The sequence below is a fragment of the Mesocricetus auratus genome, unplaced genomic scaffold (assembly GCF_017639785.1).
Source record: "Mesocricetus auratus isolate SY011 unplaced genomic scaffold, BCM_Maur_2.0 Super-Scaffold_100031, whole genome shotgun sequence".
In the NCBI taxonomy this organism is placed as follows: domain Eukaryota; kingdom Metazoa; phylum Chordata; class Mammalia; order Rodentia; family Cricetidae; genus Mesocricetus; species Mesocricetus auratus.
In genome coordinates, this window is record NW_024429212.1 from 942140 (window position 1) to 964559 (window position 22420).

Below are 22420 nucleotides of genomic sequence, written 5' to 3' on the forward strand. Positions count from 1 at the left end.
TGAGACAGTCCACGAGATGCTCCAAGCTTCCCACATGCGCTTCCTTCGCAGAAATTTAATCAGTCTGTAGATGAGGTTTGGTAATAACAACACGGATCACACAGGCCTGTATTCCACTTCAGACTTACATAGAGACAAGCCGGGCCAAAGAATGGACAAAAGCTGTGGTGTACATGCTAAAAACCAAAGTACCGGGTCCCTGAAACCCTGGGTATCAAGAAGGTGGGCTGTAGTTGGGAGCAGAAGGATGGGAGATTTTGGGGAGGCCAGGAATTGTGGGAATTGTTGGCTGACTAGGGAGAAAGCCCCAGATATCACTTATGAAGAACCCTAGAATGCGGCGATGAGTGTCAGAATGTCTCTGACACCTTTGCTAGCCAGTGACTGTGTGGTCACCCTTGCCTCCATTGCAAAATAGCCTCCAGTACTTGAATTTTCTCCGAGTGGAGTGAATGCACTTCTCCTGACTTAGTACTTTCCTCCCATCTGAGATTGGAGGATGAACTCAACAGAATGATGGAAGAAACTTACATGGAACATGGGTCTATGGGGATCAGGGTTGTGTCATCATCACTCTTATTGAAAGGAGATGAGATATGTGCAAGAAATAGATGAGCAAGTGGGGCAGGGAAAGGCTGAGAATTGAAGAGGGTTAGTGAAATGGAGACTGTTTCCCAGAAACACCCACGACTGCCTTGACAAATTGTGTATCTAATTGAAAATAATGAGAAAATGAAAGCCCCTGTGGTCTTCAGCATGGAAAAAAGAATGAACCATGACCAGGAATGTGAGCACCACTCTGGGTGAATTACAAAGGTAAAGGTAATGTTTATTTGATTATAGTGAAGTATTATATACGTCAAATGGATGTAGGCAGGAAGATATTGGCTATATTACACAAGTATCAATAAAGGTTGGACCAAATTTTACCTGATCAAATTATGCATCAAACTCAATGATTCCAAGGCAGGGACCTCAAGGAGAACCTGGGTATTATATTGGAGAGAGGCATAAGGAAGGGGCATACGTAAGGCAGGTGCACAGCTTATGTTAATCAAAAGACACAAGGGTGAGTTTGAAGAATAATGAGGGAGGCATTAGAGACCATGCTCTATCCTACCAGCAGGGGACAGCAAAATACCTCAGCATATGAGCAGGACTTGGGGGAGCTGGGGCTGTCTCTTGAAATAGCCTTGTTATATACTACCCAAGGATGTTATCCAAATACCACAGACTTCACTGAAGACCAGATACTTTTAGAGAAAACAGTGGAATTCAAGTCTCAAGAGAACCAGTTAGTCCTGGGAGCACCCACTAGTCCTTGTCACTATCAGACCCCACGGCCACCCACCTCTGCTCCACAGCTGTACTCTGTGAGCGCGCTGCTCACTTCTTCCCAGATGATGACCTTTTCTTCTTTATTTATTTCTTCCCTCCCTTATGTCCTCAGCTACAAATTTTGTTTAAATGCATGCGAATAGTCTTGTTTCATTGTTCTATTCAATAAGCATAAAATTATACTTCAATAAATATGGTCAAAAATATAACAAAGAGAAAGGCAAAACAATATCTGTCCAAATACCTTCCCTATTTTTGTGGGGTTTTTGTTTTTTTATTTTAATTTTAAATAGCTTGCTTCACATATCAATCCCCCCTCCTCCCGCACCCCCTCACCATCCCCCCAGCCTCCCACCCTATCGCCACTTCCTTCCACATAGGGAATATCTAGAGTCTGTCATTTCACTCAGGGCAGGGTCCAGGAACTCCCCTAAGAGTCCTAACTTTTATTTATTATTAGTGTTGGAGGGGAATCACATGGAGGTCAAACGACAACTTCGGGGAGTAAGTTTTCTCCTTCCATTTTATGTGTGTTTGAGAAGCAAACCTAAATCACTGGGATTGTGTGGCAAGCACCTCTACCCTCTTCAAACAGAGAATTAGCATTCCTTCTTCAACCGCAACTATGCTAGCCCCATGCACTGCTCAAAACCTTCTGAAGCCTCTTGACAAATCACTCAGTAGTGCTATCTTTATACTGGACTAAAAATAAATACACAAATCTTACTTCACTGACTCAATGTTAAATTACTAAGATTAATGGGAATATCTGATAAACATTAAAATTATCAACTAGTTCTTTTGAAAATAAATTCATACATTATAAACACTGCTTGACAAACTAACCCCAGTGTCATACCACCTATGACCTATAAACAGCTTGTGTCATGTGTGATTCATGATGTGAACTCATCAGCTCTTCGATTAGTCATAACGAACCCACACATTACATGGACCAGAGGCAAAGAGTTTGCAAGTCATTTGTGGCCTACAGACCAACACTGGGTGTCATTACTTCCAAGGATGACCCTTGAGTGTCTAGTCATTTAACACCATATAGTGAGTGTCTTGACAGGATTTGTTTCTCATAGTTCTGAAGGCTAGAAAGTCCAAGATCAAGGAACTTTCCAGGTTGATTCCCCCCAGCGTGGCTGGCTCCTGAATTGAAATTGGAACCTACGTCTTATATCCTCATTTGGTAAAAGGGGAGCCAGATTTTTGTGTCTTTTTCTTCATCATGGTACTCTACCCTCAGGACCTCCTTTAGTCCTAATCCCCTCCCAAAGGCCCCACCTCCAATGCCATCACTTCAGGAGCTAGGGTTTCAACATTTGAAGGGAAGGGAAGACAATGCAGCCCAGAGCAGCATCCCTCAAGATCCCTTCACAGGAACCTAGAGGGACTGGAAAAAGCACTGTCTGCAGACAGACTATGAGAGCATCTGGAGGGAAGACAACCGATGACGTTCATCCTATGGGCAATGTCATTGTTCCATCAAGAGGACACGAGATCCCCCAGAATTCACAGCACGAACAGAGTTCCTCTTTGGTCTACTGCCTTTGATTCCGGGAGCACCTTGGGACTGAGCCTTCTCTCTCCATCCGAGCAGAGGCTGTTTTGCAAACACATGAAGAGCTAAGTTCCATTTCAGAAGCAGGAGTTCCTCTCGGAGTTTCCCCTGATTGCTATTTCCTATCATGTCTCATTTAGAAAAATAGAGATTAGTGACTTCAGGACATTCTTAGTTTACCTATTGATATGTCCTAGGTATCCAGGGTTCTTATGTTATCCAGCTTCGTGATCCCTCAGAAGTGGAAATCAGAGAAAAGATTTTACCTGCAGATTTGCCAGAATCTCCACATCAGGACAGACACTACCAAGCTCCTTGGCAACCATGTGGCTGCAGACAGTGAGTTTCCTTCTTGATTATGCTGTATCCCATTGCAGAACCCAGGATACTTCCTCCTGAGCACTCAGCACTCTCAATGTGTGACTTCCATGTTGTCCTGATGTCACTCAGACAGCAGGCAGAGGTGGAGGCACAGATCTCAAAGAATACATTCACTGTAACAAGGCTTATAGTGGATGAAATGTCCCAGCATCACTTGCCCATGAGAACTAACCACACAGACAATATGGAAACTGTAGCAAAGGAAGCATGCTTTATGCTAAAGAACAGGAAGCAGGTTACTCAGCAACCAGCTGACCTCTGACCTTTTGACCACCTGTTATCTTCCTTTTGACAAAGGTCATATTTGCCCCTTTTCCTAAATTTCGTCTACTTCCGTGTCTAGGGGCTGCCCAGTCACCTTCATTAGGTCTGCAGGTGGCTGATTGTGGTCCAGGGATGAGGTCTGAAACACAGTGGATGCAGAACAGACTAGGTGGATTTGTGGATTGTTCTGTAAGCATAGCTAGCTCCTGCTGGGGTGTCCTTGCTCTCACTACCACTCCATCCTCTAACTTAATAATGAGGGATGTGATGATCACTCACACTTAGGTCATGCTTAGGCATGCCAAGTTTCAGTTGGCACATTATTGATCCATTCCCCAGGACAATTTTACAGTGCAGGCTCTGGGAGTATTTTGTTCTATAGATATTTTGAAAAGCCTGACTCATACCATAAGTAGGTAAATTGTCAGTGTTTTCATCTTGAAAGTGGGACTGGGGCTTGGAACTCACCCTGCCTGCTTCTGAAGCCTGTTCACCATGAAATGTAGCCTTGTTTGGGTTAATCCATTTAGGATTTCAAGAACACCCAGAACTGAATGAAGGATGAAGCATGTTCTCAGACACACTTCCTCCCCCCCCAAACAGAAAACACATGCATGAAGTCACCTTTCAGGGACATATTTTAATAGCATCCAGCAGGCCCTGACAAGCTGGTTAGGGAGTATGCTGAGCTGACTCCCTTTTTACCCCAGAGTTCTGCCATGCCTACCGCTCCAGTTTGTGCCAATTAAGTATAGGACAAGACTGCATCTCCAGCCACTGGAAACTGAGCTCTAAGGGGAGACATTTGGTCAAGTGTTTGATACCTCATTAGCATGGACCTGCATCTCATTTTTCCTTCAAGCCAGAAATTGAAATATTAACCCCTTAACCCCCTGTGGAGCATATGTCTTCTTGGTCCAGGGAATAAAACTGTGAACAAAGAAAGCTTTGTAAACACATCCAGCAGCTGTGCAATTTGTCCCTTATGTCTCCTGCCCCTTTCCTAAACTATTTCCCACATACTTGTTAAAACAAAATATTGGATCATATCCTTCTCAGAATCTCTGTCAGCATCCCATTGACCTTTGGAAATATTTCAAACTCCTTAAATGGCTTGAAGTGGCTCATATATTGTGGGTGCTAGTTCCTTGTAGTGCTCCATGTGTGGTATGCATCTAGGCTACCCTGAATCAACACACCCTCTTTCTGTATTTCCCCAGATGTTGCTCACCCAGGTTTCTGTAGGACTGATACACCTCCATGGACACTTTCTTCAAAGTTTGAAGAAAAACAGTGTAACTACATGTCCTTGGATGCCCTTGCTTCCTCCTTATGAAGCTCAGCTGCCTCAGCTGAGCTATGAGCATGTTAAACCCATTGGGGCCTTTTAGGTGGCCCATCTTCAAAGATATTATGTCTCTTGAGAACGGATGATCAAACTGTTACTGTTACATGAATGTTTCTTGTCTCCCAATTCCAGGTCTAAAATTATGTGGTGGATGGGCAATACTCCTCTCCCCTCTCTCTCTTTCTTTCTCTCTCTATCCCTCTCTGCCTGCCTCCCTTCCTTTCTCCCTCCCTCTCTCTCTCTCCCACCTCTGGATTCTTACCCATTATTCTTGAAGACCTTCTGCGGAACCCAAATGACCTCAACCATGACTTCCCTATAAACAACTCTATTTTATTCCTGACAGCATAGAAAACATGGCAAGGATGCACCTTTTGCTCTACAATGTTTCCTTGGACTTGTTTAAATCTTTCCCTTGATTCTGTACTCTACCAGCACCAGGGACATCTCTGACTTGTTTGTTATGTTCCTAAGTTTAGCCCAGAGACTGACATTAATGAGGAAGCAGTGTTTCTGACTCAACACACTTATGTAATAATTTATGAAATTGTCTAGAATAACATGTTCTATCCTGATGGGTTTTTTAACCTCTTTTCTGGCACCTAAACTTCAAAAATTTTAACAGCAGTGTTTTAATTTTGTTTTTAAGTCTATATATCCAAAACACATTTGCTCAGTAATCATAGAGGAGTACATAAGGACATGAATTGATTCAAGATCCTCCCTCCCTCCTAGGCCTCCTCAGTGAAATGAAGTAGAGGAGGTGACCTCTGCTATGACTTCCACCTATGTCACACTCTGTAGTGTCTTCATACCAGGCACACACAGTCATGTTTCCAAGTCCTTGGGAGACAAAGTCCCAGCTTCAGAGTTAGCTTACTTAAACAGAAGAACAAACAGAAAGGGGGGGATGAGGCGTTTCAGCTAGTGAATGCCTAGAACTTTATGAATCTCTGAATCTTCAAAGAGAATTCGGTACCTAAAAGATGTTAGTAAACATTACAGACCAAGTCACCTGTCCCAAGCGATAGAAAGAGCTTTATCATTATGTTCTAGAGCCAAGACACCGGTCTCAGATGCAGCAGGAGAGGAAACCTGACTAGGACTCCAGTCACACACCTGAGTTACATGTTTGATATGGTGTACTAGTCCTGGAAGCTGGGTTTTCTGACCTGTCAGGGACATGGGCCTGGCCGAAGGAAAGCAGACCACAGACACAGCTGGCCTCAACTTATCACAAATGCAACACAAATCACCAGTAAGCTGATGTCATTATCATCTATCTATCCAGAAGGAATCAGAGACACATGGAAACAGAGTTCTGCTATCTATTGTCTCCTTCTTCAACCACCTCAGGATGTACAACCAGCCCATACACTGCCCTCAGTTGCTCACTATGGGCCATTGGCTAGAGGTGACTGGCAGGCACTAGCAATGGCTGAATGCTTGAATAAAGCTGAAGCTAATAGGAAACACCAGTCTCAGTGTGTGTGTGTGTGTGTGTGTGTGTGTGTGAAAACACACATTACTCCCATGTATGCACTATAGATATGTATGTGCGAGTGTTCACATGTATGTCTCTATATGTATGTCTACATTTCAATTGTTGGCAGCCAATTTCTAATTAACCCTGGTCATTCCCATACAAGGACCCTCCTCACTGCTAAATTCTCTGTTCAAACGTCTTTCTTAGTTGCATCCTTCACATTTCAGACTGATTTCCTGTGCTTTTCTTACTTAACTTTTACACAAACACTCCCCCAACTTAACACTACATTTCTACACACACACACACACACACACACACACACACACACACACACACACACACTGGAGGAGGAGGGAGAGAGAGAGAGAGAGAGAGAGAGAGAGAGAGAGAGAGAGAGAGAGAGAGAGATTTATGCACACAGGTGCACTCAGGCACACACATAGTATTTTATGTTGCAGTCCTTCTCTTTAGCTTAATATCTTCCAATAAAAGAGAAAAAGGGCAGTGAGATGGCCCAGAGGGTAGAGTAGAAGCTCCTATATGTAGACTTGAGAACCTGAGTTCAATTCCTAGAGCCCACATGGTGTGAGGAGAGAGTCTGCTTCTTAGGCTTGACCCCTGACCTCCACAAGCACACCACCGTGTGCACACTCTCACACACTGCAACATGCATGCACCAGTTCCTGCTCCCTCACACAGGAAAACACATATAAATTTTAAATATATACAAATAAAAGCCCTGGGGAGATAAGATAAGACTGCCTCAGAGAAGGTGAGCTTATCCTGAAAGGGAGTTGGAGGCGAGCAAACCTCAAGCCATTCCCTAGATTGGTACAACAAAGTATCCTGAACAGCCCAGGCCTGGAGTTCTGTATGGTAAGACACCAAGTTCACAAAAGGGTCAAGGAACTTTGTCTTCTTTTGCTAACTCGTTCCAAATTTCTCGAGTGTTCCCTATATAAACTGACAACACCATCACTCCATGGTTAAGGGAAAGGTTTACTGTAGATATGAAAGAGAGAACAGACAGAGGCATCTGGAAAAGTCTGGAGCATAGAAAGTAGTAGACTGGACACAGTCAGCCAAGTAGTCAGGAGACAATCAGGAGCAGAGAGAGAGAGAGACAGAGACAGAGACAAGGACAGAGAGAGACAGAGACAGAGAGAACAGCAGGGTTATAAGGAGAATGAGTAGCTGCAGGCACTTGTGGGCTTCAGCTGCTGGTGGCCAGCCTGTAGTTTGGTATGATAATAGGCACAATGGATAGCCATTTGTTCTTTCTGCCAATGATAAGGTAAATGGCTTCACAGGTTCCTGGGGAATTCTAGGCTTTGTCTAACAGCCAGAATTTGGGAAAAGGGAGTTTCCTTTGGACCTGGCACTCCCTACATTGGCAACCTCATTCAGCATGGGCAGAGGGACCATAGGACAATAGGAAAGATTGGTGAATGGGTATTTCTGAAAGGATAGGCGCAGAAGCATTTAGATTGGTAAAATGCAACAGAAACATTAATATCTTTGATATTCAACATTTAGTCACTTTGACTGTTTAAAAACATGTAGCATATATAGCCTTCAAATGCCTGTTGTTAAGTTTGCATAGTTCCTTAGTAGGACATTTCAATGCACAAGCTTTACCATCTATTTTTTTAATTGAACATTATTCTCTCTAAAAGAAAGACAACAACCTTGTGCAATGACCTTCAACCTGTTCTTATCTCACTGTGTGGTGGGCAGGCTTGTTTTTGTTCTCAGGCACTTGTGGGCTTCAGCTGCTTGTGGGCAGGGACCAAAACTTCTTATCTTGGAAATTCTCAAGCTGAAGCCCCATAGTTGTCGAGTGAGTAAGAAGACTGCAAACTATGCACAGCTGGTTGCATTATTAATCCTCTTTGATAAGACTTCTTCAGACTCCATTGTTTCTGACCATGACACACTGGAATCTGCTCTTCTCGAATCCAGGCTTGTCATGACACAGGTGGCAGATGATGTGACTGTCACACCCACTGAAACAGGGTCATACCTTATTGCATGCCCATCTTTTCAGCTGAGGTTCCCAAACCTCAGCTAGAGTGACATGTCAGATCAGACAATCCTATGTGGTAGGAAGCTGCCCATTGTCTCATAGATGCTTGACAGCACCCCTGACCTCACCCTACTAGGTGCCATTGGCACTGTCTTACCAGATGGTATGCCAAAAATGCCTCCATACATTGCCAGATGGTCCCTGGGAGGCTGTAAAACTGTGTCTCCTACAATGTCAGAGAAGCTATAGCCATGAAGTCTCATCAACACGGCTGCCTAAACAAGAATAATACCAAAAGGCATGCTAACAAGAAAGGGAGAAATCGCCGGGCGGTGGTGGCGCACGCCTTTAATCCCAGCACTCAGGAGGCAGAGGCAGGCGGATCTCTGTGAGTTCGAGGCCAGGCTGGACCGACAGCCTCTAAAACAATACAGAGAAACCCTGTCTCGTAAACCCAAAAAAAAAAAAAAGAAAGGGAGAAATCTCCCAGGGCCTCAGCCCTAAACAAAAACTACAGGCAACTGTAGAGTGCTGAGAGTTGGGAAAGTAGTCTTCTGCAGGGAAGGGGGGAGATAATTTAATTATATTTTACCTTATAGAAAAGAAAGAGTGATTTTTAAGTGTTTTTAATGACTGAGGTGATGGGCACATTAGGTTGAGGTACACGTACGTTAGACGTGTAAAGAGACAGAAGAAAGAAAGGAGGCAGTAGTCTGACCTTCCACAGACGGGACTGTGCTCATGGTGCACACAGTGAGGGACAGCGTCTTTCCTGAAGGAAGTTGAAAAGTCTTCTAGGAGAAAAGCTGGCTGAGATCCTTTGTGGGGTTGGGTGAGAGGCTTGAGAATGGGGAAACTGTTGCAGCCATGAGTGTAGTTCTGCAGCCAGTCTCTCTTCCCTGGAATTATCTGTTTCAAGCAAGCCAGATTATCTTGAGAGATAGGTTGTCTCGATAAACATTCCTTTCTGGGGTGGCCCAGCAAGGTCATCTGTAATTCTATAGCAATTTGGTTTTACCCAGGCCCTCTATCAACCACCATAAACAAGTATCTTTTCACTTGTCAATTTAAGAAAGCATTTCTTTTGGAAAGAAATGAGGTGAAATGTACTGGAGGTAAATCTGTCTGACTGGCCTCTGGGAGGATTTGGTAGCGACTTTCCAGAGAATAAATTAATTGAGCTCTTAGCTCACCACACACACTGTGCTAGAGTCTTTTCCGGCAGCAATTCACTGAGTAGGTCCACCGCTCTGTGTTGGGCAGCATCACTGCTGTCACTTGCAATATGAGGCGACAGAGGTGTAACCAGTCAATGCCAGTGGACCAGTGACCTGAGAAGCACGGCTCCCCTGGTTGACAGACCCTGCTGTCCTCCCAAGTCTGTGTCTGCTCTCTGTTCTAGTGCCTGTGTTTCTGCTGTGAGAACAAAACGTCAGAAGCAGCCATCACTCACTGTTCGGAAAGCGAGGATCTTCCTGTTGAAGTGAAGAGTGCTTTCTGTCTCTGGGAGAATCCTCTCCCCCGTGGGCTGTTTGTAGTGATATAGTATCTTCTCTGCTCACAGCTGGGAAACTGATCTTTAACATTATGTACACTTCTTGTCTACCAGCTTACTGTCTAGCCAAGAGACTCTACCTACACCACTGAAAGAGACATGCAATTAAATGAGATATCTAGATTGGATAGCCATAATTCACGTAACATTGGCATTCAAATTAGAAGCTATTGGGGGTATGGTATGATAGGATAAAAAAGGTATGCATTTGAGGACAAAGTCTAAGTTTAAAGACTGGCTGCTCTTCTCTCAGAAGGCTCTGAAGACTTGGGTTCCCTTTATATGTGGGCAATATGACTTGTGTTGTTTGGATGTTGGGATGAATAAGGTGTGTGTAAAGCCATATGGTCAGCAAGGATGTGAAGGAATTAGAATTCTTGTGTACTCTTTTTGTTGTTGTTTGTTTTGGGGTTTTTTTGGTGTTTTGAGACAGGGTTTCTCTGTATTGCTTTGGAGGTTGTCCTAGAACTCTCTCTGTAGATCAGGCTGGCCTTGAACTCATGGAGATCCACCTACCTCTGCCTCTCCAGTGCTGGAATTAAAGGCATGCACCACCAAAACCCAGAACAATTTTTTTAAAAATTAAACATGTAGTGCCATGAAGTTCAGCAATTCCAATTTTGAGTATACACCCCAAATAACTGAAGTCAGGGAAACAGATATTCATACAGTCATGCTTCAGACAAAATTGTTCACAATAGCCAGAGAGTAGAAACAACTCAAATACCAGTTTGATAGAGAAATAGACAAAATAGGGTCTACACATGCAATAGAGAATTACTGAACCCTGAAAAGGAAGAAATCCCTCTTATATATGACAACATGGACAAAACTTGAAGGCATGGCACTAAGTGAAATGAGTCAGGAAAGAAGAAAGCCTGATGAATCCAGTTATATGAGTTATCTAGAGTTGGTCATATTCATAGAGATTAAAAACAGAATGGAGAACAGTGGAAACAGTGGCTGTCTCCAACTCTTTTACTGGCTTTTGGGACCTTATTCTTCATACTGGGTTGCCTTGCCCAGCCTTAATACGAAGGGAGGTGCTTAGTCTTACTGCAACTTGGTATGCCATGTTTTGTTGATACATGCCCTTTCCTGGACAGAAACAGAGGGGGAATAGATTGGAAGGGTGGGAACAGAAGGGCAGGGGAGACTGGGAGGAGAAGAGAGAGGAGAAACTGCAGCCAGGATGTAAAATAAATTAACTAATTAATAAAAAGAATAGAGTCTGCCATGGGCTGAGGGGAAAGGGAATGGAGAAGCAGCTTTTAGTGGGTACTGGATTTCAACTACATAAGAGGAAATATATATGAGGTTGGGTGGATGTAGTGGTCTAATACAGTGCTAAAATACTAACTGTGCATTTAGAACTGCTCAGGATAGGGACATTTCTATTATATATATATATCCACAAGTTAAAAACAGAACACTACTTGGCATCATAAGCACTGGATATATTAGTGCCTGCTTTTATATATCTGCCTGCTGAGGAGAGAGCTTAACATAGCTTCCGCGAACACGTCAGATATAGATGCCCCTGATAAAGACATATGTGAAAGCAGGGTCCTGAAGGAAGAAAGTTTCTTTTCCCAGGTAAGATTACCATCCAAGTCCATGTCCCCAGCCTTTGTTCAAAGGCCAGCATCCCCACAACGCCCTAAGGGAACTATGATAGGTTGGGATGTGTTTGTGAAGCACAGTAGAGAAGATACCTCGTCCCCACCGACACTCCCTCTTCTGCACACTTGCCAAAAGAGTCCCTGAGAACTCTTGAAGATCTGGAAGCACTGGGTACCTTTCGTCTTTCCCCGGACCCACTCAGCCCTGGCCTCACAACTCTGGCATCACTTGGCAGGGTTTTGTGATGGAGGATGCTACTGGCACCTGGTGGTTAGAGGCCAGGAAAGGTGGTTATTACCCTGCCCTATGATGTTCAGGCAGCCTCCATATCAAGTAATTACACAGCCCAGGATGTAAGTGGTACTGACCATTAAATCTTCTTGGAAGAAATGCATTGAAGTCTCCTCAGTAGGTCAACAACCCTCTGTTGGGCCTATTCTTGCCTGTCAAAATTCCTTTCAATGATGATGCCAACAGTCTGGTCAAAGAAGAGTCTGGCTTGGCTTGCTTGGAAGAGTGGAAGTGGAGGGACAGAAAAAGCATGTCTAGGGACACTGGAGGTGCAACCAACCTACCCAGCATTTCCTGGGAGCGCAAACTCTAAGACAGACAGACAATGAAAATCTCAGGATGCTTGGAGGTTGAAGTCAGCCCACTTTAATTTTAAAAGAGATACCAGACTTGGGGCTGGATGGATGGTTTCATCCGTAAAGTTCTTAGGCCTCACAAGCCTAAGAACTGAGTTCTCCAGAGCTCACATAAAAAGCCAGATGACAGGGCACCCCTATCACCCAGTACTGAAGGCCCAGAGACGGGGTTCCTGAAGTTCACTGGCACTAGCCTACCCAAATTGAGAGAGAGGACCTTGCCTCAGAAACTAAAGGCGGATGGGCTGGTGGTGTGGCTCAGTGGTTAAAGCACTTGTTGTTCAGTCTGTCAACCCTAGAGGCCTGGGACCCTCATGGTGGAAGAAAATTAGCTTTCTAAAAATTGTTCTATGACCACCATATGTGTGTCATGTGTACATGCAAAATAAATAAACAAAATGCAATTTTAAAAAGTTACTCATTTAAAAAATAGAATGAAATAATTGTAGGGGCAATTGAGGAAAGAGATCTAACACATACCTCTGGCCCCAACCTACATGTGTATGTTTAACCCCCCCTCACATATATACGTACCTCTCTCTCTCTCTCTCTCTCTCTCTCTCTCTCTCTCTCTCTCTCTCACACACACACACACACACACACACACACACACACACACACACAAACCTAAAAACAAGAAGAAACTGAAACTTCCAAGACAAGGATTCAGGTTCTCCTAACAAGTCAGAGTTTTTCATTTGATTTTCTTGCATAGACTGTGTAATCATAACAGCGTGTTCTTTCAGGTATGAGCAACAGACTGGAGAAACCTTTTGAATATGGCATCATATTCTGAAAAACATTTGTAGAAATGTTAGCATTACAGGTTCTTTCTCCTGAGCCTTCCATAGCCAGGCTCCCTCTGGAAACCCTAGCCTTTCCTGGGCCATCCTGGATGAATGTCTAGTTGGGAGTCAGGGCTGGTAGTGAGTGAGTTCACTAGGTCCCTTCCTCAGATGTCAGAATGGGTGGGAATGAGTTAACAAAAGCTCTCCACATTACAGGTCAAGTGAAAACTGTGGTTCATAGAGTCTGCTGTGGCCCAGCAGAGTCACATGGAGAAGCAAGCAAACAAACAAAACGAAACACAAAGGGAGAAAGTCCAGGTCTGTGTGCTCATCCCCAAACATAAATACAGAGCCAACAGCCTGGTGCCTGAGAAAGCAAAGCAGTCTGTTTCACTATCAATATCCCTGCCCCACCTCTCCCAGGAGAGGAGAGGGGCATTCAAGAACAGAGAAGGAATCAAAACCTACCTGGGTATTGTGGAATATTCCATTACACTATGCGAAGATAGTTCACTGTGATTGGCTTAATAAAAAGCTAGATGGCCAATGGCTAGGCAGGATTTTCAGGGCAGAGAGAATGCTGGGAAGAAGGGCAGAATCGAGAGGAGTCACTAGCCAGACATGGTATGAAAGCGGTGTGGGCAGGAGAAAGGTAATAGAGCCATGAGGCAGGAAGTAAATTGATAGAAATGGGTTAATTTCAGTTATAAGAGCTGACTAGACCACGGAAACAGTTGACCTGACCCACTGAGAGCACAGAGACCCTAGTCGTAAAGCTGGGGAACCAGCATTGGACTGAACCAAGTCCTCTGAATGTGGGTGCCAGCTAGGAGGCCTGGGCAGTCTATGGGGCCTCTAACAGTGGAGCCAGTGTTTATCCTTAGTGCACAAATGGACTTTGGGAGCCCATTCCCTATGGAGGGTTACTATTACAGCCCAGATACACAAAAGAGGGCCTAGGCCCTCCCCCAAATGATGTGACAGACTTTGATGATCCTCCATGGAAATCCTCAGTATCCTTGGGGAGTAGGTGGGGGTGTTTTGGGGGGTTGGTGGGGGGCATGGGAGGATGGGAGGGCCAGGGAATGGGAAGATTGATATGTAAAATAGGATTGTTTCTAAAATAAAAAAGTTAGCTAGAAACAAGCCTAAGCTATTAGCTGAACTTTCATAATTAATAAGAAGTCTCGGTATGATTATTTGGGAGCTGACAAGAGAGACAGAAAAATCTGCCTACACTTGGGTTTCCTCAAGTGTATTGTATTGTATGAGCATGATGGCATGCATTACTCCAAAAGTTTTAATGCTAAATCAGTTTTATAAGTTTGGCTATCCTCTGTTTAGATACATATTCATGTTAGAAAATTTCAGGGTCACCTGCAATTGAAAAAAATTCTATGTAGTATAATTATAGGTAATATATCAATTTAACTACTTGTTCAATGAGAATAAAATACACTCACCCAAACCCAGAGCCAGTGATGTGTTCAGGAAGCTGACACCTGCACCAGCTCCAATGCTGTTGTCACCTTCTGACCACAAGGCTGGGGAAACATTGGTCCAGGAGTAGAATGAGAACCATGGACCTCAGGTCAGAGAACAGCTCTGGAAGCTTAGTGTAGTCCACACAATGTGCAGGTGAGAGCCATATCACGTGGATGGATTCACATGAAACTCCCATCTCAAGTTAGACACGGAGCCAGGCACCTGCAGGAAGGAAAGAAACAACCCATAAGCTCTTGCTGTGCCCAGCATGGTTGTAACTCCATGATATATGCAATCCCCACAATGATCTGAGTCAGTGGGGACAATTAACACTCAAGTAGACTGAGTCACAGAGAGACCCAGTAATAGGGAGTTAAACACCTCTCTTGAAACCACAGAGCTCCTCAGGAAGGACCGTCAGGTTTTAACCTCCCAAGTCAGCAGGTCCAGCCTGTCATGTGGCTCTCACTGCCTAACCTGGTGGTAACCCAAGTCAAATGGGAAAAGATGCCATGATGTCACTCATGTGAAAGAAGGCCATCCATCCTGAATCCCAGATTCAAGTGCAGGAAGGTATGTAGGGTCTCAGGAGTCACGTGGTGTAAACAAAGCACTCGAGAACATAACTGACAGATCATACTAGGTGTGGTTGTACACCCCTGTGTTCCTAGCACTGGAGAGACTGAGAGTTGAGGTAGGAGGTTCTGGTTCAACATCAGCCAGGGATTCAGAGCGAGACCTTGATCTAGGAAATAGATACGCACACACACACACACACACACAGAGAGAGAGAGAGAGAGAGAGAGAGAGAGAGAGAGAGAGAGAGAGAGAGAGGATTGGGGGAAGATTGAGTCCTTGAAAATGCCTTATTGAAGATTCTGACTGCACCCTTGTTGGAGACAAACAATTCACCTTTGAGAATGGCCCTCCTATCTAGAAGCACAGAGCTTGCAGAGACAGCACCAGCAGTCTGCCCTGACTAGAAAGATTGGCTTGGTACCAGAGTGAGTACAGAAAGCCTCTGTCTGATTACTTGCCAAGCTCCCCAGGGCCCTGGATTCCAACCCCTAGCCTAGCCTGCTGGGGCCTAACTGGGAGGCAGCTGTGAGCTAGGGTGAGGTATGCTAGGGGAGGAATCTGTGGGCTGCAAAAGACAATACCTCCTCCTCTCCTGTGCTTCCCTGCTGGGCTGATACTCTATTGTCATTCAGAAACTAGATAATGTAAAAACTAAAATGTGCTTTGATTCTGAACACCTTTAGTGGAAGTTAAAGGGTGAAATTTGGCAGCAGTTTGGAACAAGACTTGTCTCTTGCCTGTGCTGCATGAGAAGACCTGTCCCTCCAAGTGTCACTTACAGTACATGAAGACTTGTCGTGTCTACCTTCAGACAGGTGGCCTCACTTACTCACTGTTTCTTCCTTTTCCTTCTAGACTCATGTAAACACCACAACAGGGCCAGAAACTAAGATCGGTGACCTTTGTAGACCCAGGAACTGCCAGACACCACAAAATGTCCAACCTCATTTCTAAGCCTCAGTTTCCTTATGTAGTTAGTGGGGACATGTTGAAGCTAAGTGCACTGTACCAACCTCACAGAGGTCATAGGAGGGCATGAGTCCAACAGGTTTTGCTCACTGTGCAGTCACACCAAACTGGGAGCCACGGCAGAGATAGCTGCTACCTGGCACTCCAGATGTCTTCTCTAAGATGGGGTCAGTACAGCTTCTTACATGTTGTGACATCACACCTAGCAGAGGACCTAGCACAGCCAGCTGATCACTCAGTGGCCCCGTGAAGAAGCCCTACGAGCAGTGCAGGAGGGAAGCCTTTGGAATCAGCCAGAAGCCCTGGAGCTGTTGTGCTGCACCAATAGTCCTTGTGGGTTTAGTCCGTAGGAACAGAAACACTAGCCTACATTTTCAAGTGTGATAGGAGGTGGGTGCCCATGATTCAAAGCAGAGACGGAGATGACGGAGCAAATGTATACAAAATGCAACATTCAAAACGGACCAATTATTGGTGGCTTAGAAGAGTCACAGGTCCAGGTCTCAGGTGGACAGATCTTGAACACGGTGGTGAGGGATGTACACCCAGGCTAGGGAACCAGTCTCACGTGGTGGGAAGCAGGAATGGAAACCCGGAGAAGAGCGTGGAGACCTGAGCTGGTCGCAGCTGGAGGCTGGTGAAAAGTGGAAGCCTGGGTAGACTTAAAGAATGGCTCCCCCATCTACCAGCTGAGCGTGGAGGAAGGGTATGACTCACTCTCAGAATGGGAAAGCACATTGGAGTTCCTTCCAGACACAAGCCAGCCCAACCTATTCATTTTCCAGGAAGAGGAGGTGATTGTTATTGTTTACAATGATTCCTGCCCAACAAAGCTGCTAACTAATGCAAAGTCCTGCTCTCTCCTTGAGCAAGTCCTCAGACTCTCAAACCAGGTGTCCCCAGGAATTAAACTGGATTAACAATACCCAGCTCACAGAGTTGCTTTGGGAACTGATTCTAATGACAGCCCTGCCAAGAATCTGACTTAGAGAAGGATGTCTCTTTGTCTGGGGAATGGCTGCAAGCTTCTCTGCCAAGGACCTCTTTTTTTTTTCAGCAGTGGTTCCCATTACATGGGTCAGTAATCAGAATCACAGAGACAGAAAATGAGAAAAATGGTGTTGGGCACCGGGACAGGGAAATAGAGAGCACTCCATGGGTTCAGGGTTTTGGTTTGGAACAGTGCCATTGGTTTGAGGCTGGTTAGTGGGGATGGTTGCAACATACTGTGAATGTACTCTGTACCACTGAGCCAGCATAATTGGTTGAATGGTAACTTTCACATTATACATATCCTTCAAAAATATAAATGATTTCTTATTGTCCCTGGAAGGAAGTCTCAGACATTTGACGAAGTATCTGAGGCATGTCAGGGACCCCTCCTTACATACTGTCATCTCCCTTCACCCGTCCCTTGTTTTCCAGTTTTCCCTCCATCTGCCCCTGAAATGCAGCCACTGGTGGGTCTTCTATCCTGAAGACAGGCAACTACAGTCTCCTCCCTGCGTCTTTACTCCTTCACCTGGAATGGTTGACTCGTTGTTTAAATGCCAGCTTTAACACGTTCACCTCGGCACGTGAAGACACGTGATGACACACCTGACTTTGATTCCAGGAAGCACATGGTGGATACATGGAGGAAGGCGGGCACAAACTCCTGAAAGTTGTCCCCTGACATCCAAATACCACGGCACGTGCACTGTGGCACATACCCCCACAAGCACAGTCACAACCACAAGTACATGGGCACACACACAATAAGTAATGTAAAGTACAATTTAGGATATTTTAATTTCTTTAAACTCTGAAGAAACTTCCCTCTAACACAAGTGAAGCTAACCCTTGTCTGTATAAATGCTGCGTGTTCTTTCGCCATGGAATTTGGCACTTGGAATTCAACTAAAGTTTCAGTGTTAGTTATGCTAAGGATGAGAGCTCACATCTGTCCTGCCTGCTGTTGGACCACTCTAAGTCGCCCCTATACAACCTTTATTCCCTAAGATGACAGCACAGCACTGGGGTATAGATCAAAAGCAAGTTTACGGTCAGAGGGCAGACTCTGCAAGGTGCTGTGACCCGAAGAATGATCACCAGACATCTCTCGCTCCAGCCTGTCCTCCAGCTATGCGGAACCTGGACAGCGCATCCACTCAGCCTCTCCCTTTCTCTCTAGATAATTTATATCCTGGGCTTGAAATCACCTCCCTGCACAGTCAGACAGTCCACCTGAACCAGCTCTTGTCCAGCTTTCCTTTACCTATTGCTCACAACAGCGTTCCATCCTCCACAGAAAGAGACTCAAGATGCTTAGCAAATCCTTCAAGGTACAGGAGCCCAGAGTCATGCTGAGTCTACGATGTGCTCCTTTGTCTTTTCAGGTTCTGAAGACGCTCTTGGCACTCAGGTGCCTCACATCCTGGGACCTTCTGCTCACCGTCTTATGAATGAGACCTCACCCACAATGCTCTGCTCCGTCCCCACAGAAACAGTTGTTCTCCTCCAGGTCCCATGTAGAAAGCCAACCCTTGACCCAACTCCTGACATGACTAGCTACTCATTTAACTGATTCCTCAAGCCTATGAACTCCCGAGGACAGGGACTGGGACCATATTTCTCTCAGATCTCTTAGATCCAGCCTAGGTTATCATACAGAAGGTACCCGTTTCTGATTAGTTGAATAAATAAAGGGAAAATATGTAAGCTTTACTCAGTGAGGCCCGCCTCTCCCATGAAGGCACAGACTACTTCCTAAATTGCAATAAAGTAAGAATCAAGATGAAGTGTTTCTTTCAGCTAAAAACAGTACAGTTTTATGAATTGGGAGAGGGAACAATGGAGAGGCCTGGATCACAGTGTTTAGAAGGCTGTCAGATCCACGTTAACTTTAAAAATGGGAAAATTGGAAAAGTGTTTGCTTTCAGAAACACATTGTAAGATGTGTGTGCAATGGTTCAGTCATTGTGGGAGTGTGTTAAAGGGCCAGGGGCTGCTGGCAGCTTTCCAGGGGCTGCTGGCCTGTACACTTGTTCTGAAAATATTGTAAAAGTCTTGAAATTGAAACTGAGGATGACAGGTGACCCATGACTTGTCTGAGATCCTGTTTGACCGGTTCTGCCAAAGCCCTGCCTCAGAGCTGAACTTTTAATCTGAACCCGGGGCTTCTCATTAGGCAACCTCCTCCTCCTCCTCCTCCTCCTCCTCCTCCTCCTCCTCCTCCTTCTCTTTCTCTCCCCACTCCTCCTCCCTCTCCCCCTTCTCCTTCCCACACTCCTCCTCCCTCTCACTTCTCCTCCTCCCTTTCCCCTTCTCCCTTTCCCTCTCCCCCTCCTCCTCCTTCATTCCCCTCCCCCCTCCTCCTCTCTCCCCTTAATCCCCCTCCCACTTCCCCTCCAGGTCACCATCTTTCCCTGTGCTGACAACTATAGCAGCTCCAGATTCCTGGTACTTCCCCATTTCTGTAAATTTAATCAACAAACACATCAGCAGAGAAGAAGGAATTACAACAGATTGGGGGGACTCTGCCAGGGTTGATGGAACATACAATCAGATTTGCTTCTTCACTGAGGGCTTGCAAAGAAACCTTGAAATGAAACCCGCTCCTTCATACTCAAACTGAATGCAAAGAAATCACCATTTGAATTTCTGAAATGCTTCCAAGTATATTTGTTTTCGACCCAGAAACACCCCCCCAAAGGCTCAGGCAACCTGAAAGATGAAGTGTACTCAGTCCCCAGCACTAAAGAGGTCATCGTGAAGATAGACGCAGGTAATACGGACATATCCCTAAAGAATACCTTAACAACAACCTTAAAATAGTTTCAGTGGCAGGAAGCAAATGCAGATCTTAATAAGTCAAGGGCCCTGAGAGCCATATGCATGCTCAAATCCCATGACCCTGAGAAACTAGGGTCAGGGTCAACAGTGAAGAGTAGCTGAAGGACTCTCTTAAGGACATTATCCAACCTTAGCCCAGGTGGAGCAGCCCAATCCTAGGGCTGGAACAGATAGATGACTCATGAACTGTTTACCTGGAAGCTCAGGAAAACCTTTCAACACCCCTCCCCCTCGCGCCCCCCCCCGTGACACTGAGCCAGTCTCTTCATCCTGCAATTATTTTCTGTATCCACAAAACACCTACTCCTCTGGAACTAGATTCACTTTCTCTTTCCTTTCCTTTCTTCCGCAAAAGCTCATCCATGAAGCCTGGCAAATGGCATAAATCTATCACAACTGTTCAGGGTCATGATGGGGCAAGATGAGAGGCCCTGATTGGTCCTTGGACCTCTAGGTTCCCACAGGGTAAAGGAACTCCCTGAAATAGCTGCTGGTTAAGTGTCTTCCAGCTCAGATACTGTGAGTCTATGATTCCAGTTGTCAGTATGTGCTGATTCTGGGCAAAACTGTGCACTGTTGATACCCACACTATCAGACAAACAGGAGTCACAGTTTGGAGCGGAGGCAATAGACCAGTTCTGAGTTATGAGACTATCTTCTATGGAGTATGTTCACATGCCAGTGAGAGTTGCTTCAAAATTAGAAGCATTGTAACAAATGCGAGGATTCCTCGGGAGAAGCCCATGATGAATGTCCCCTTTGTTACCTTCCCCTGACTGGGGATTTCTGATAGCAGAAGCCATGATTTTGTAGTCTCTGATGTTGAAGGACCAGAATCCTACCTCATCTGAAGCTATGTGACACTATCTGCTAATGTAGATGCTGTATCAAGTTCTGAGTGGATCCCTCAGAACACCCTGATGGTATAGACCTCCCAACCTCTGCACCTAGCCATCAGGGCAGTCATAGATCCTCAGTCTCATGGAGGGACCAAGCAAAACCCATATTCTTCCCTACAATCATACCTGCAAGATGTGGGAAACAGAGAGGGTTCCACGCTAGAATGAAAAAATAAGCTGGAAAATTAATCACAGGATAGCTGAGGGTCTGTCAACACAGCCTTAAGTATAAAGCGTCTCCAGGGTTTGGAGCAGAAAACGTCACTTTTGAAAATTATACCTATCTTCTTGATTCAGCACGCTCTCTGAATTACTAGTGAAACTGATATTATGTGACAACTGACTATAGAATTTTGAGATGTTTTGTTTAAAAACTCCTATCTTGCTTCACCTGCAGAATGGCATGAGTACACAATGCTATATCCATTTCTTTGAAGCCACACAGTCATAAAGACAGGTGGTGTTGTCACCCAGAGAGTGGAGTCTCCATGTCAACTTCCACCTGATGGGATTGCGATTCCCATAATGAGTAAGAACAATGAAGACTGGGTTTCCCTTCTACTCCACGGAAATGCCCTGCTCTCCAACCCTCAAATTGACTGAAGGGGCATCCCTAGAAACTAGGCAGGAGTGACCCTACTTACAGAGCAAGTACAAGCCAAGCTTTGGACTCTTGACCTCCTGGTGCTTTTATTTCCTTCAGGAAGACACCATTAGAGTACCCACCCAGCTGTATCCTCAGTCATCTTCATGCGTGTATACCCTGAGCAAAACTTCCAAAGGAAACTCTTCTCTCACCATACTCCAAGATGCTGAAGGCTTCCTGCCTCACACAGGAATCAAGTAAATGTACCTGTGTATGTGACTGTGACTTGGATCCTGTTACAACACGTACTTAGTAATTCTTACGTTATACCCAGCATCTTACATTCTTTAAGCATCTTTTCAGAAAACTGATGGAAGTCACAAACAGCCCTCCAAGCTGTTGAATAAACACCCCACGGCCCTGCTTTCCCAGAATCTCTTGTAAATGACCTTATGGCTGAGGCTGTAGCAGCCAGGGAAGTATCCAGACTTAGAGCATGGCTACAGAGAGAGAAGGGATGAGGTTGGGATTGGGAGAGAAACAAATCTCTCCACTTAAATCTTTCTCATTCTGTCTCTCTGTGTGTTTCTCTCTGTGTATTTCTCTTTCCCTTTCCTCTGGCTTTTCCCTTTCTGGATGCAGATTTGTGTCTTTCTCTGTCTATGCCGTTTTCAATCTCTCTTCATCTCTGGTGCTCTTCTAGTTCCTTTGTCTCTGCCATCTGTCTCTATCTCTGTCTACCACAGATATATATATACATATATATATGGATATATATGGAGAGATAATGGATGGTTGTATGCATATGCATGCTTATGTGTATGTGTTTCTGTGTGTGTGCTTGTGTGTGTGTGCTCATATGTGTGTATGCTCATACGTGTGTATGCTTGTGTGTATGTGTGTGTTTGTATGTATGTGCATGTTTCTGCGGTGTTTGTGTGTGGTTGAATGTGGCTATTTGTGTGCTTGTATCCAGAAAGTACATGTCTTAGTATAGAAAGCTGTTCTGGTGGTGATGGCTGTTGTTTCTGTAGACTCT